The following is a 12,473-nucleotide window of genomic DNA, read 5'->3' on the forward strand; positions in this document are numbered from 1 at the left end:
TGCCTCCGAGTCTCAGCCTTTTCCCTATGATCTTTACACATATTTAATCTTTAATACTACTGCTACTATTATAACTCTCTCACTCCCTTAGCTCTCCATCTTAATGCCAAAATTCTAGTCATCTATTATCGGAGACTCTGGCATTCTGTATTTCCTGAACCCTTGCCCCTAGCTAGTCCCCTTCTATACTATCCCAGATGTACCCACTAGAGTAAATTTCCTCACTGGGTACTGACCTCCTCCATGACTCCTGTCACCCTCTATAATCAGTGTAAGCTCTTCACACCTTACCATTCCATCATCTGCTGACCCAGCGTGGATCGAGCTCTCTAGGTGAACATCACTGGATTCTGCTGAGCTTGTTGGCATACTGGAGATGCTGCATTCTCTCTGAATGACTCAGAAGTAAGAATTCATTCTTCCTAGTCTCCCTGTTTAGCTCCCAGAGATTCCATCCCAGGACTATTGGTGTCAAAGGACTCGGACTGAACCCATTTTCTTGGGGGAGAAGGAGGAGGCAGCTATCACAAATAAAGTAAGAAAAGAGACTGTCAAGACCCTGTCCTCCTATCCAAGGTAACTCAGAAAGGAGAGGGCTCCTTGTGGAGGATAATTCCCAGGACAAATCAAGGAGTAAGGAGAGTGAAAACCCAGGCTATATGTTTTCCTAGCTACAGAGTTGGAGAACAGAAGCTGCTCCTCACCGTATCCATGGGGCATCTAGATGCTATAAAGACGAGGGGAAAATTTCAGATTCAGTTGATTTTGCTTCCCCATTCTGAAGTTCCAGCTCAGCTCCATGGTTGTCGGTATAGACCGGGGTGGTATAGACTGCACTGAGTAATCCTGAGAAGAGACTCTGTGCTTGTAGCTCCACCTGTTCACCACACATGGGATAGAGGACCACGTAACAAAGATTTCCTGCATACCCTTCACCCAGATTCTCCATGTTAGCATTTCACCATGTGCCAGTTATCTATCGCTCCGAAACAAAACTCTCCAACTTAGTGGTTTAAAACAATAACCATTTCATCATCTCCATTTCTGTGGGATGGGGGTGCAAAAAGAGCTCAGCTGGGTGGTTCTGGCTGAGGGTTTCTCCTGTGAGTGCAGTCAGATGGTGGCAGGAGCTTAAACAGCCAGGGGGGCGGCTAGACAGTCCGCTCTCCTCTCCTCCTGCTGTCTCAGAACTAGCTTTCAGGGCAGTTGGACTACTTACATGGTACTTGAAGTTTTCAAGGAGGAGCATGACAGTGACTAAGTGAAACAGTGCATCCCTTTTTACAACCTAGCCTCAGATATCACTTTTGACATATCTTTTTGTTTGGGAAAAAAAGTCACAAAAGGCTACTTGAAGGAGAAGGAGCATAGACCCCACCTCTCAATGGGAGGAATGTCCAAGTCATATAAGATGAGCACATGGATGGGAGAGACTGTTGAAGTCATCTTTGGAAAATACGATCTGCCACACCCTACCCTCTGATGACCACGATCCACATCCCATTCAACGCAGAATATATTCATCCCCACCCCTGAGACCCCACGTCTCATTCCATGACAGCACCAGCTTGAAGTCCAGGATCTCATCACCTAAATCAGGTCCCCATGTGGGTATGGCTCCTCAGGTCTAGTTCCTTGGGTATAGCTCCTTGAGTATCAATCGTCTTGATCTGAAGACGTTGCAAAGTAAGGAAACGCATCGTGTGCCTCGTATACGCCCAGCATACACTAGTGGCACGGGCGTGGGATTATTGCTATGGACGTTATCACCTCAAAAAGGAGAAAAGCAGGGGCGCCTGGGTGGCACAGTCGTTAAGTGTCTGCCTTCGGCTCAGGGCGTTATGGGATCGAGCCCCACATCAGGCTCCTCCGCTGGAAGACTGCTTCTTCCTCTCCCACTCCCCCTGCTTGTGTTCCCTATCTGGCTGGCTGTCTCTCTGTCAAATAAATAAAATCTTTTTTTAAAAAGGAGAAAAGTAGAAGGCAAACACATTAGTTGCAGTTCATAGCAATTCTGAAGTTCAGCCGGGCACATGTTGCCAGTTCCTGGTTTAGGGCTCAGACCCACTCCCAGTTACTTATGTTAGCATTGACATGGATCTTTTTCTCCCAGTGGGTTATAATCCTGTCCTATAATTATTTGTTTTGATACACAATTTGTCACAGATTTGGCCAGCGGAAGAAATTCCAAGTTGGCTCATGTGCCCTTTGGATTTGTTTTCATCATTCTTTGAACATTTCCTTGCTTTCTGACACAAGATGTTCCGGGCTCATCTTGTACCTTTCCCGCCCCACCCCTGGAATTGGCCATTCACCAGGGAACGATGGGTCCTCCTGACTTTTTGACGTTCCGTTTTCCATTCTCCCTTGCTCCCTTGCTCCCTTGCTCCCTTGCTCCCTTGCTCCCTAAATCTGCCCTTAGACACTGATGATTCCCTGGGTTCCCATCTCATTTTTCTCTCTCCTTCCTCTATACATACTCCCTGAGTGGCCTCATCTATTCCCGTGACTTCTGGGGCTGTATCTCCGACCCAAGCAGCTCTCCCAGCTATCAGACCTATATGGAATTGCCTTCTAGATATCTCCAACCCTATGTTCCATAGGCGCCTCAAATTCAGTGGGCTTAAATTAAACTTTTTTACCCTTCCTCCACCAAACCCACCCTTCCTGTATTTCCTATTATTGTTAATGGCATCACTAAGAAAAACCCGAGGATGACCTTATCCCACACCTTCTCCCCAACTCCTTGTACCAGAACAGTTTTCCAACACTACCCGTTCCACTTCTGAATGTCTTTCAGATATGACCTTTCTTTTTTCTCCATCACCTTTACCATCTCTTGCCTGGACGGTTGCAGGGTCTCCCCCCTGCTGTCTCTGCTTCCAACTTCTCCCACCTCCGATCCATCCTCAACACCACTGCTAGAAGGCTCTTTCTAGAAGATAAATCTTATCACATATGTTCTGCTTAAATCCTCATGGCTGCCCTTCTCAGATTGGCTGAAGCAACCTCTGGCCATGGGGGATTCATGTAAGGAAATGGAGGGGAGCAGCTAGAGAATAGTTACATCTTCCTTGGGTTTAATTTTTACTTGGAGATTCAGTAAAACATTTTCAAATGTGAAGACAGACATATGATGAACAAGAATGTAAGAATCACACGACTTTATTTTTAAAAGATTTTATTTATGTATTTGAAAGAGATCGAGAGAGCGCGTGCAAGCCAGAGGGAGGGGCAGAGGGAGAGGGAGAAGCAGATTCCCCACTGAGCAGGGAGCCCTGCTGTTGTGATTGATCTCAGGACCCTGGGATTGTGACCTGAGTGGAAGGCAGATGCTTAACGGACTGAGGCCCCCCCAGGCGTCCCAAAGACGAGTTTGAACTCAAGATACCTTCATGTCTGTACTTTAGCAGAAAGTTTAAGAAATGCTGGCGAGGATAAAATGATAGGGTTCAGTCTCCTTCACATGGTGGACAAGCTGTATTATAATCTGGTCTTTACCAGCCATTCGCACTTCACCTGCCTCTCCTTTTGTGCACCCCAGCCTCATCACCTCTTGCCCTGTATGTCAGCCACAAAGCCACCTGCTGTGAACCAAGCAAGTGGTTGTGCTTTGTGGCCAAGCCTGTGTTAGGAGGTTCCCCCTGCTTGGAGTCTTTCCTTTCTCTTTGTTAGGCAAAGTCTTATTCTGCCAGACAAGCTTTAGTGTCATCTCCCCTGGGACACGGGGACCTCCCCCAGAGAGCTGACACATTCTCCTTGGGACCAGGCACATTCTTTATCATGGTCCCCTCTCACCTGGTGTTACCATGCTCGTTCAGTTCTTGCCCCACCGAAGGTCCTCAACTGAAAGACCGCTTTTTATTTACTTTTGTATTCTTAGCAACGAACACAAAACTGAAAACAGCCAAGCAAGTTAAAAACAATCTGACCTTTCTGCACTTTTCCCAGGGTGACTGGGAAGCCAAGTGGTGGCGGGAATCTAAGTGAATGGGTTAACTCTGGCTGGTGGGGGCTAGATGTTAGGGGTGAACATGCAGGGCGGCTCTGCCTGGTGATGAGGTGGAGACAGGGAGCTCTGATGCTGTGAAGTGTTAGGAACGATGTTCATGATTCATTTGAAACCTGCTAAAAGTGCAACAAGTTCTCGAATAGGACTGATTCCCACCTATAGGAAAGCCTTGACATGGTTTTAAAATTTACAACTGTGTAAAGCAATATGTAAGTTTGCTGAGGGATGGATTCTAATCACATGACATGAAGCAGATGAGACCTTATCTAGAGAGTGACTCTAGCCCTCTACCCCGGGGGCGTTGCATAAGCATTGGGGCTGATACTTCCTGGCTATGTGACTTGGGCCTTGGTTTTTCTCATCTATTGTTGTGATGGTTAAATGAGATAATGTATAAAAATGCCTAGCAGTGCCTCACACACAGTAAATACCCAAATAAATGGTAACTATGAGTAATAACCAAACTTTCATGAGGGTCAGGAGGTCACTTGATCCCCCCCTCAGTTATATCCTATTAAATCGTATAGTAGCCAATGTGCAAATGTAGAATTTGCGAAGGTCTTAAGACACACCTGTGAACATGAATGACATGTTGTATCCAGAATGAACAGCAACCCTAGACCCGGGGCTTAGATTGCAAGATGTTACCCTGCTTTTTGTGGAAAATGCCCACCGTAACGATCAGAGGGGTAATCAAGGCTGGGCCTCATTGGATTAATTTCCTAAAACCTCCCTGATCACCTCCTGAGGTTGGGATCATTCCCATTTTCACAATAAACAACTGAGGCCCAGAGAGGTTAATGAACTTGCTTAAGATCACACAGCTAGTGAACATCAGAAGCATGGTTTGAACCTAAAGCCAACACCAAAACCTGAACTTCTTCCATTATCCCGTTGCTTCCTATACTTTCTGTACTATAATTATTTGTCAATATGTCTTTTCCTCAAACTCATCTGTAAATGCTTCCTTTACACTTGCTTCCCTCTTGTAGTGTCTAACACGTGCCTGACACGTATTCCATAAGCGTGCATGGTGTGGTAGGTGGAAAAGGGTAAGTAAACCTAAACTAGAGTTGCCGGATAAATCAATGCAAGATGCCTAGTTAAATGTGAATTTCAGTTAAGCAACAAATACTTTTTTAGCGTAAGTATGCCACACACACACACCTTGAGACACATCTACATGAAGGAAAACCCAAAAATTATTTGTTATCTGAAATGCAAATGTAATTGAGCATCCTGTATTTTTATTTGCTAAATTTGGCGACCTTAACCTAAACTCTGAGATTGGCCGCAGGGGTTCTCCTGGCAGAAGGGCCGCTATGACCCCTCACTCACACACAAGACTGACCTGATCCGCAGCTGCTCTGGGGGCTGGGATTGAGGCCATGGTAACCTTCATGGGTCGGCCTTTCCGGGGGGGGGGGGGGGGGGGGCGGTTTACCTGTTCTCCTAGGTTAGGTCCGCTTGGCACCTTGAAGAGGAAAAAGCAGCCACTAATGAGCTTAAAGCGCCACCTGGAGGCCTTTTTGGGTACTACTACTGTGGTCAGGGGTCATCCCATGGACCCAGGATTTTAGGGAGCCGGGAAAGGTCAAACAAGGCAGAGACAGGGTAGAAAGAGGCCAGTCTCGCAGTGGAGAGGATCAGGTGAAGACATACCTTCCTGGCATTTTCAGCTTGCGGCTGCTGCTCTGGCTGCCTAGGAACTGGAGGCACTTGCCCTCCACAGGAGGCCATTGCTTAGAGATTCACTTTCTCACCACCCTCCGCCTTTTCGGCTCTTCCTTGCTCCTCCCCAGGCTGGAAGTCCTTGGCTTATGAGAAGGATCATTACCTCCACTCTGGAGGCTTGGTGCCACCTTTTAAGATGAGGGTAAGCAGCATGGAGAAACTGCCATGGGACGACAGCTGAGGAAAGGGGAGCTGTTTGCTTCGCAGGGGTTCTCAGCACACCTGAAAAGTTGTTAGAAATGCACGCTCTCAGGCCCCACACCAGACCTACTGAGTCAGAAAGTCTGGGGATGAAGCCTGGCAAGCTGTGTTTAAATAAAGCTTCCAGGTGATTCTGGCTCATGCTGACATTTGAGAACACTTAGAAGAAAGATGTGTAGGGTGGGCAGGGGAGAAGCCCACAGCAATGAGCAAATATGAATGGGATGGCTGTTTGTTCTGTGTGCCCCAAGAGGAAGAGCTAGGGGAAAGGGGCACATGTTGCAGAGAGACAGAACTCTTTTTTTTAAAGATTTTATTTATTTATTTATTTATTTGAGAGAGAGCATGAGTGGGGGGAGGGGCAGAGGCAGAGGGAGAAGCAGACTCCCCGCTGAGCAGGGAGCCCATCGACCCTGGAATCATGACCTGAGCCGAAGCCACCCAGGCGCCCCAGAACTTGGTTTTACCTAAGGAGGTACCATTGAGCAAATAGAACTTCTGGGGAGTGTGACGTGTGCCTGGTGAAGGCACATCTCTATCGCTGGGCCTGATGATCAATCAGGGATGTGGTAGAAATCTCTGCAGAGGTGAAATCAGATGTAGGAAATCTCCAAACTGAGAGAATCCACCATGAATTCTTCTTGCAAATCCTCTCTTTTTTGTCAGCTGTCTTTTATCAAGAGCGACAGCAATGCTTTCTGGGTGTTCCGCCATTTCCGAGAACCACTTCCAGCTAAGTCTTTACTGCACATAGTCACAAAAGAGCAAATACAGAAGCAAATGGCTTTTCTTGTCAACTATTGGGGATTTTCTCAGGACCGCCCCGTCTGGACCAGTTGTTCCCTAAGCTGCTGCGTATCCGTCTTCCAGAGGTTTCCCTCTACCGCCATTCCTTACCATTACCCAGAACCTGCTATTTCTTCCATCCCATATTTTTCTATTTTTTATTATTAGTTTAATATGTTGGGGCACGTCATCAAGGACATTCCCAAGAAAGATTAAGAGGCAAGTCAATCTTTTCAATCTTGCATGTCTGAAAGTGACTTTTTATTGGCACTTGGTTGACAGAATATTTGGGTATAGAACTCCAGGATGGAAATTATTTTTCCCTCAGAATGTAGAAAACATGCTCCATGATCTTCCATCTCCTAATAGTTTTGTTGCTAAGTCAGGTGACATTCAATTTCCAATTCATTGTATGCAGCTAGTGTTTCTTTCTCTTGCTGCCTCTCAAAGCATTGTTTTCATTGTTTAGAAATGTCATGGTGATGTCTCTTCGATCCGGAAACTCATATCTTTCAGAAAATCTGGAAATTTTCTTCTGTTATGTCTTCAATAAACTCCCTTTCCTTGATTTTTCTGTACTCCTATTTCTGGAACTGGTGTTAGACAAATTGATCATCTAATCTTCTTGCTTTTCCAATTTTTTTTTCTGGTCTCTTTTTCTAAGTCTGTACTCTCTGGAAGAGTTCTTGGAATTTTTCATTTACTCCTTGATACATCTCATTTTCCTCTGAGATAATTTGTTCTTATGTTTGTTTTGTACTGTCTCTCTTTTGAGGGTTTTTCTTCATCTTCAAGAGTAAGACATAAACAGACTGACTGGAAGGTTTGAGCTCATGGATGGGGCATGTTGGCTGCAGTGTTTCACCACAGAATTGGATACGAACTGGCCAAATCATTGCAGGACTCTCCAGATACCAGAAAGTGGGTATTTTCTCCTGGGCCAATTGGCTTGCGCAGAGGAATGGTCAGATTTCTCGTCTGGGGGTATACAATGTTCTACACTGGTTATGGGAGGGGACAGGGAAAGGAGGCTGGGGGAGGCTGATCTCACTGGTCAGCACTCTCCTCTGCACTAAATCCACCTAAATTTGTCCTCTCCCTTCAGCACCTGGAAGGGGGTGGGGCAGTTGCTCATCAGGGCCGCAGGACCTACGGGTCCTATTGCTCCTCATAGGGGATTTTAGCCAATCCTCCTGCTTCCACGCCTTGGCCTTTGGAGACCCCTAGAGCCTCTACCCTGGATTCTTCCCTGGGTTCTGGGGTGTCAGGTGGCTTCTTATTGGCGGCCCCCATCCTGGCAGAAATGTCAGCTTTCCTTACACTGCAGAGTTAGTTACCATTTCCCCCCCACATTTCTGTTGATAGCCCTCATTTGCCGTCATGTCATTTCCCATCTCGTTTTCCCTAGGGCTTAACACCTCTTTTGAATACCATTTTAGTGAGGATTTGAGACGGGGCAGAGAGAAATATATTTGTTACTCTGCCATATTTAACCATCAATCTATTCATTTCTTGAGTAGAAATTTCTTGTTTTGTTTTGGAAGCGTAAGATGATAAATTTAACTCAAAATACCACTTTAGCTGAATACCACAATTTTAATATTTCGTACTAAAACATTTATATTTTGCATAAACACGACTTACTTGTATTTTTCTCTTTAATGGATAAATTATTCAGCAGCTTAAAGCAGTTTCTAAACATCTGGGTTTATTGAGATTGTAGTTCACGTCTAATTCAACTGCAATGTGGGCAGAGAACGGGGTCTGTGCAATATTGATGCTTTGGAATTTTTTGACTCTTGCTTTGTGGTCTGGTAAATGGTCCATTTTTATAATAAATTCTCTCTTTTTATTGTAGTAAAAGACATATAAAATTGACCATCTTAACTATTTTTAAGTGCACAGTTCAGTAGAATTAAATATATTTACGCTGTTGTTACATAGATCTCTAGAATTTTTTCATCTTGCTGAACTGAAACTCTATTCCCATTACTCAATTCTCCTCTTGCCCCTTCTTCAGCCCCTGGTACCTGCCATTCCACTTCTATTTCTGAGTTCGACGACTTAGATACCTCATATAAGGGGGATCGTACATTACTTGTCGTTTTGTGACTGGCTTCTTCCACTTGGTATAATGTTCTCAAGGTTCATCCGGGTTATAACATTTGACAGGATTTCCTTCATTTTTATTTTTATTTTTGTTTATTTATTTATTTATCCTTCATTTTTAAAGCTGCATAGTATTCCGCTGCACGCACGTATCATCTTGTTAATCCCTTCATCTGTCAATGGACATTTGAGTTGCTTCTACCTTTTGACGATTGTGAATAATGTTATGATGAACATGAGTGTGTAAATTTCCTCAAGATCTCTCTTTTCCTTCTTTTGGCTGTATACGCAGAAGTGGGATTATTATGGGATATGAGGATAAGGGCATAGGGATCATATGCCCTAATCAATTTTTGAACACTTCCTTACTTTCTGGCATTATAAAATGTTTCATCACGTTCGTTGCAGGAATGGAATTGCTGGATCATATGGTAACTCTATGTTTTACTTTTTGGGGAACTGCCAGACTGTTTTCCAAAGTGGCTGCACCATTTTACATTCCCGCCAGCGGTGTGTGAGGATTCCAGTGTTTCACATCCTTGTCAACACTTATTATTATCTGACTCTGATTCTAGCCATCCTGACCGGTATGGTTTTGGTTTGCATCTTCCTAATGATTAATGATGTTCAGATTCTTTTCATGTGCTTATTTGTCATTTGTAGATCTTCTTTGGAAAAATGTCTATTCTGATCTTTGACCCATTTTTAAATTGAGTAATTTATCTTTTTATTGTTGAGTTATAAAGAGTTTTTTATGTATTCCAGATACAAGTCCCTTATCAGATACATGATTTGCAAGTATTTTCCCTGGGTTGTTGTTTTACTTTCTTGACAGTGTCCTTTGAAACACAAATGTTTTTAATTTTGATGAGCTCAAATATATCTATTTTTTCCCTCTGTTACTCATGCCTTTTGGTGTCATATCTATGAATTTGTTGCCAAACCCAAGGTCATGAGCATTTATCCCTTTGTCTTTTTTCTGGGAGTTTTATAGTTTTACCTCTCATGTTGAAGTCGTTGGTCTATTTTGAGTAAAATTTTACATTTGGTCTGAGGTAAATATCTAATTACATTCTTTTTTTTTTTTTTAAAGATTTTATTTATTTATTTGATAGAGACAGACAGCCAGCGAGAGAGGGAACACAAGCAGGGGGAGTGGGAGAGGAAGAAGCAGGCTCCCAGTGGGGAAGCCTGATGTGGGGCTCGATCCCATAACGCCGGGATCACGCCCTGAGCCGAAGGCAGACGCTTAACGACTGTGCCACCCAGGCGCCCCTCTAATTACATTCTTTTGCATGTAGATATCCAGTTGTCCAAGCACCATTTGTTGAAAACACTATTTTCCCCCATTAAATCATCTTGGCATCTCAATATTCTGCTCAGTTGATTTGTCTGTCTGTCTTTATGCCAGTACAGCTTAGTACTGTCTTTTTTTTTTTTTTTTAAGATTTTATTTTTAAGTAATCTCTGTATCCAGCATGGGGCTTGCACTCACAGCCCCAAGATCAAGACCCGCATGGTCCAACGACCAAGCTAGCCAGATGTCCCCTGTGTTTATTGTCTGGATCACTGTTGCTTCCTAGTAGTTTTCTTTAAAAAAAAAAAAATCATTTGTGTTTTAAATTCTAGTATAATTAATGTACAGTGTTATGTTAGGTTCAGGTGAACAAGATAGTGATTCAACACTTGTACACGTTACTCAGGGCTCATCGTGGTAAGTGTACTCTTCAATCCCCTTTACCTATTTCATCAGTCCTCCTACACCCCCTCCCCTCTGGTAACCTCCAGTCTGCTTTGTAGCAGCTTTTAAAATCAGGAAGTGGAAAAAATTATGTATCAATTATACTCAAGTTTTTTAAATCAAAAATAATAAAAAAAAAGAAATTTCAGTATAAAAAAATAAAACAAAATCACGAAGTGGGGTTCTTCCAACTTTATCTGCCTCTCTCTCCGATCTTGGGGGCATTGGTTTGCCCTGGGTCCTCCCTGTCTTGTAGATCCAAGAAGCCTTGCTGATTTTTCAGTCTGTTCAGCGTTTTACTTGTGGTTGGGACGGAGCGGCACCTTCCAAGCCCCTTACAAGCAGCAGGGGACACTGTCATGTACTTTGTTGTAAACCTGTTACACTCAAAGTAAAGCATTTTAACTGAGGGGAAAAAAAGGTACATTTTTAAAGGTATGAACACTGTGACCCTTTACAGATGTATATTCTGTCACTTCTTCAAATAGCCTTTTCTGATCTCGATTGTAACCGTAATACCCTCCCTTCTCCAAGTGAGTATCATGAGATCTTTCCCCTTCCTGGGTCTTAAGAAGCCTCTTTCCTTTACTGGCCGTAAGGCAATTCCTGGAGAGGGTCGTAGTTTATACCAATGGAGCAAAAAAGCCTATACTTTTGACTGTTAAGGAATTGAGAAGTGAATAGTCATGAAGCTATCACTTGGTGAGTGCTTGACCTCCTTCCTCCCTTCATGCAGAGCCTCGGTAAATGACAAAATCTAATTTTCAATTCTGTACCTGTCTCTTACTTCCTGCAACATTTTATTTTATTTTATTTTTTAAAAAGATTTTATTTATTTATTTGACAGAGAGAGAGAGCACACAGGGGGAGGGGCAGTGGGAGAGGGAGAAGCAGGCTCCCCACTGAGCAGGGAGCCTGATGCGGGGCTCGACCCCAGGACCCTGGGATCATGACCTGAGCCGAAGGCAGACGCTTAACCGACTGAGCCACCCAGGAGTCCCTCCCGCAACATTTTAACATCGTCATGGCGGGATCTGGCACAACACGGACCCAGAGAGTGGTGGCAGGGCGTTGCCAGATGAGGCCTGGGTGTACACACGTTAAGACCGTCTGATGTCTTGCTCTCTAGGCATCTTTCTTTCCTCCCCTCTGCTGCCTGGGGATGCCGTGGTTCAGCTCCACTCCTGGGGTGTTGTTAGTTAAAAAACTTTGCCATATAAGGTAAGCATCATAAATGAAGCTACCTCTCCCCTTTTTTTACAATTTTCCCACATGATTTTTTAAAATGCTAGAATTCCCCATTTTCACCCTTAGGTTAGACCAGGGTTTCTTAAGCTTGGTGCTAGTGACATGTTGGGTTGGACAATTCTTTCTTGGGGGGGGGGGTTGTTCTGTGGATTTTAGGATATTTAACAACACCTCTGACCTCTATCCACCGGATTCTCTCACCCTCCTGGTTTTGACAACCCCGAATTGTGTCCAGACATTGCCAAATGTCTCCTGGGGGACAAAGTCGCCCCTGGTTGACAAGCACTGAGCCAGACTGACTTAATGGGATGCTTCAGCTCAAGAGCCTGAAAGGGAGCCCCACATTTGCTCAGCTCATGTTAAACCATTATAAACCCCAACCTATCCAGTTTGTTTAAAAAGCAGAACAGGCACAGCAGAGATGCCCCAAAGTACAATTTTGTACTGACAGTTCCTGTGATCAGCACGCCAGGTGAAGCTGTGATGGCTATGACAGGGTGAGTTCGAAAAGAAAGGCCAAACCCTTTCATAGCTCTCCACCCAGATACCTGGGAGAAATGACCAAACCATATGTTGGACATCAAGTCAAAACTAAAAAGTGCTCCCAAGGCACAAGCTTAAGCCCTCACAACTTAGATAAGA

Source organism: Ursus americanus, chromosome 7, assembly GCF_024610735.1.
Source record: "Ursus americanus isolate L20-20 chromosome 7, mUrsAme1.1.p, whole genome shotgun sequence".
Taxonomy (NCBI): Eukaryota; Metazoa; Chordata; class Mammalia; order Carnivora; family Ursidae; genus Ursus; species Ursus americanus.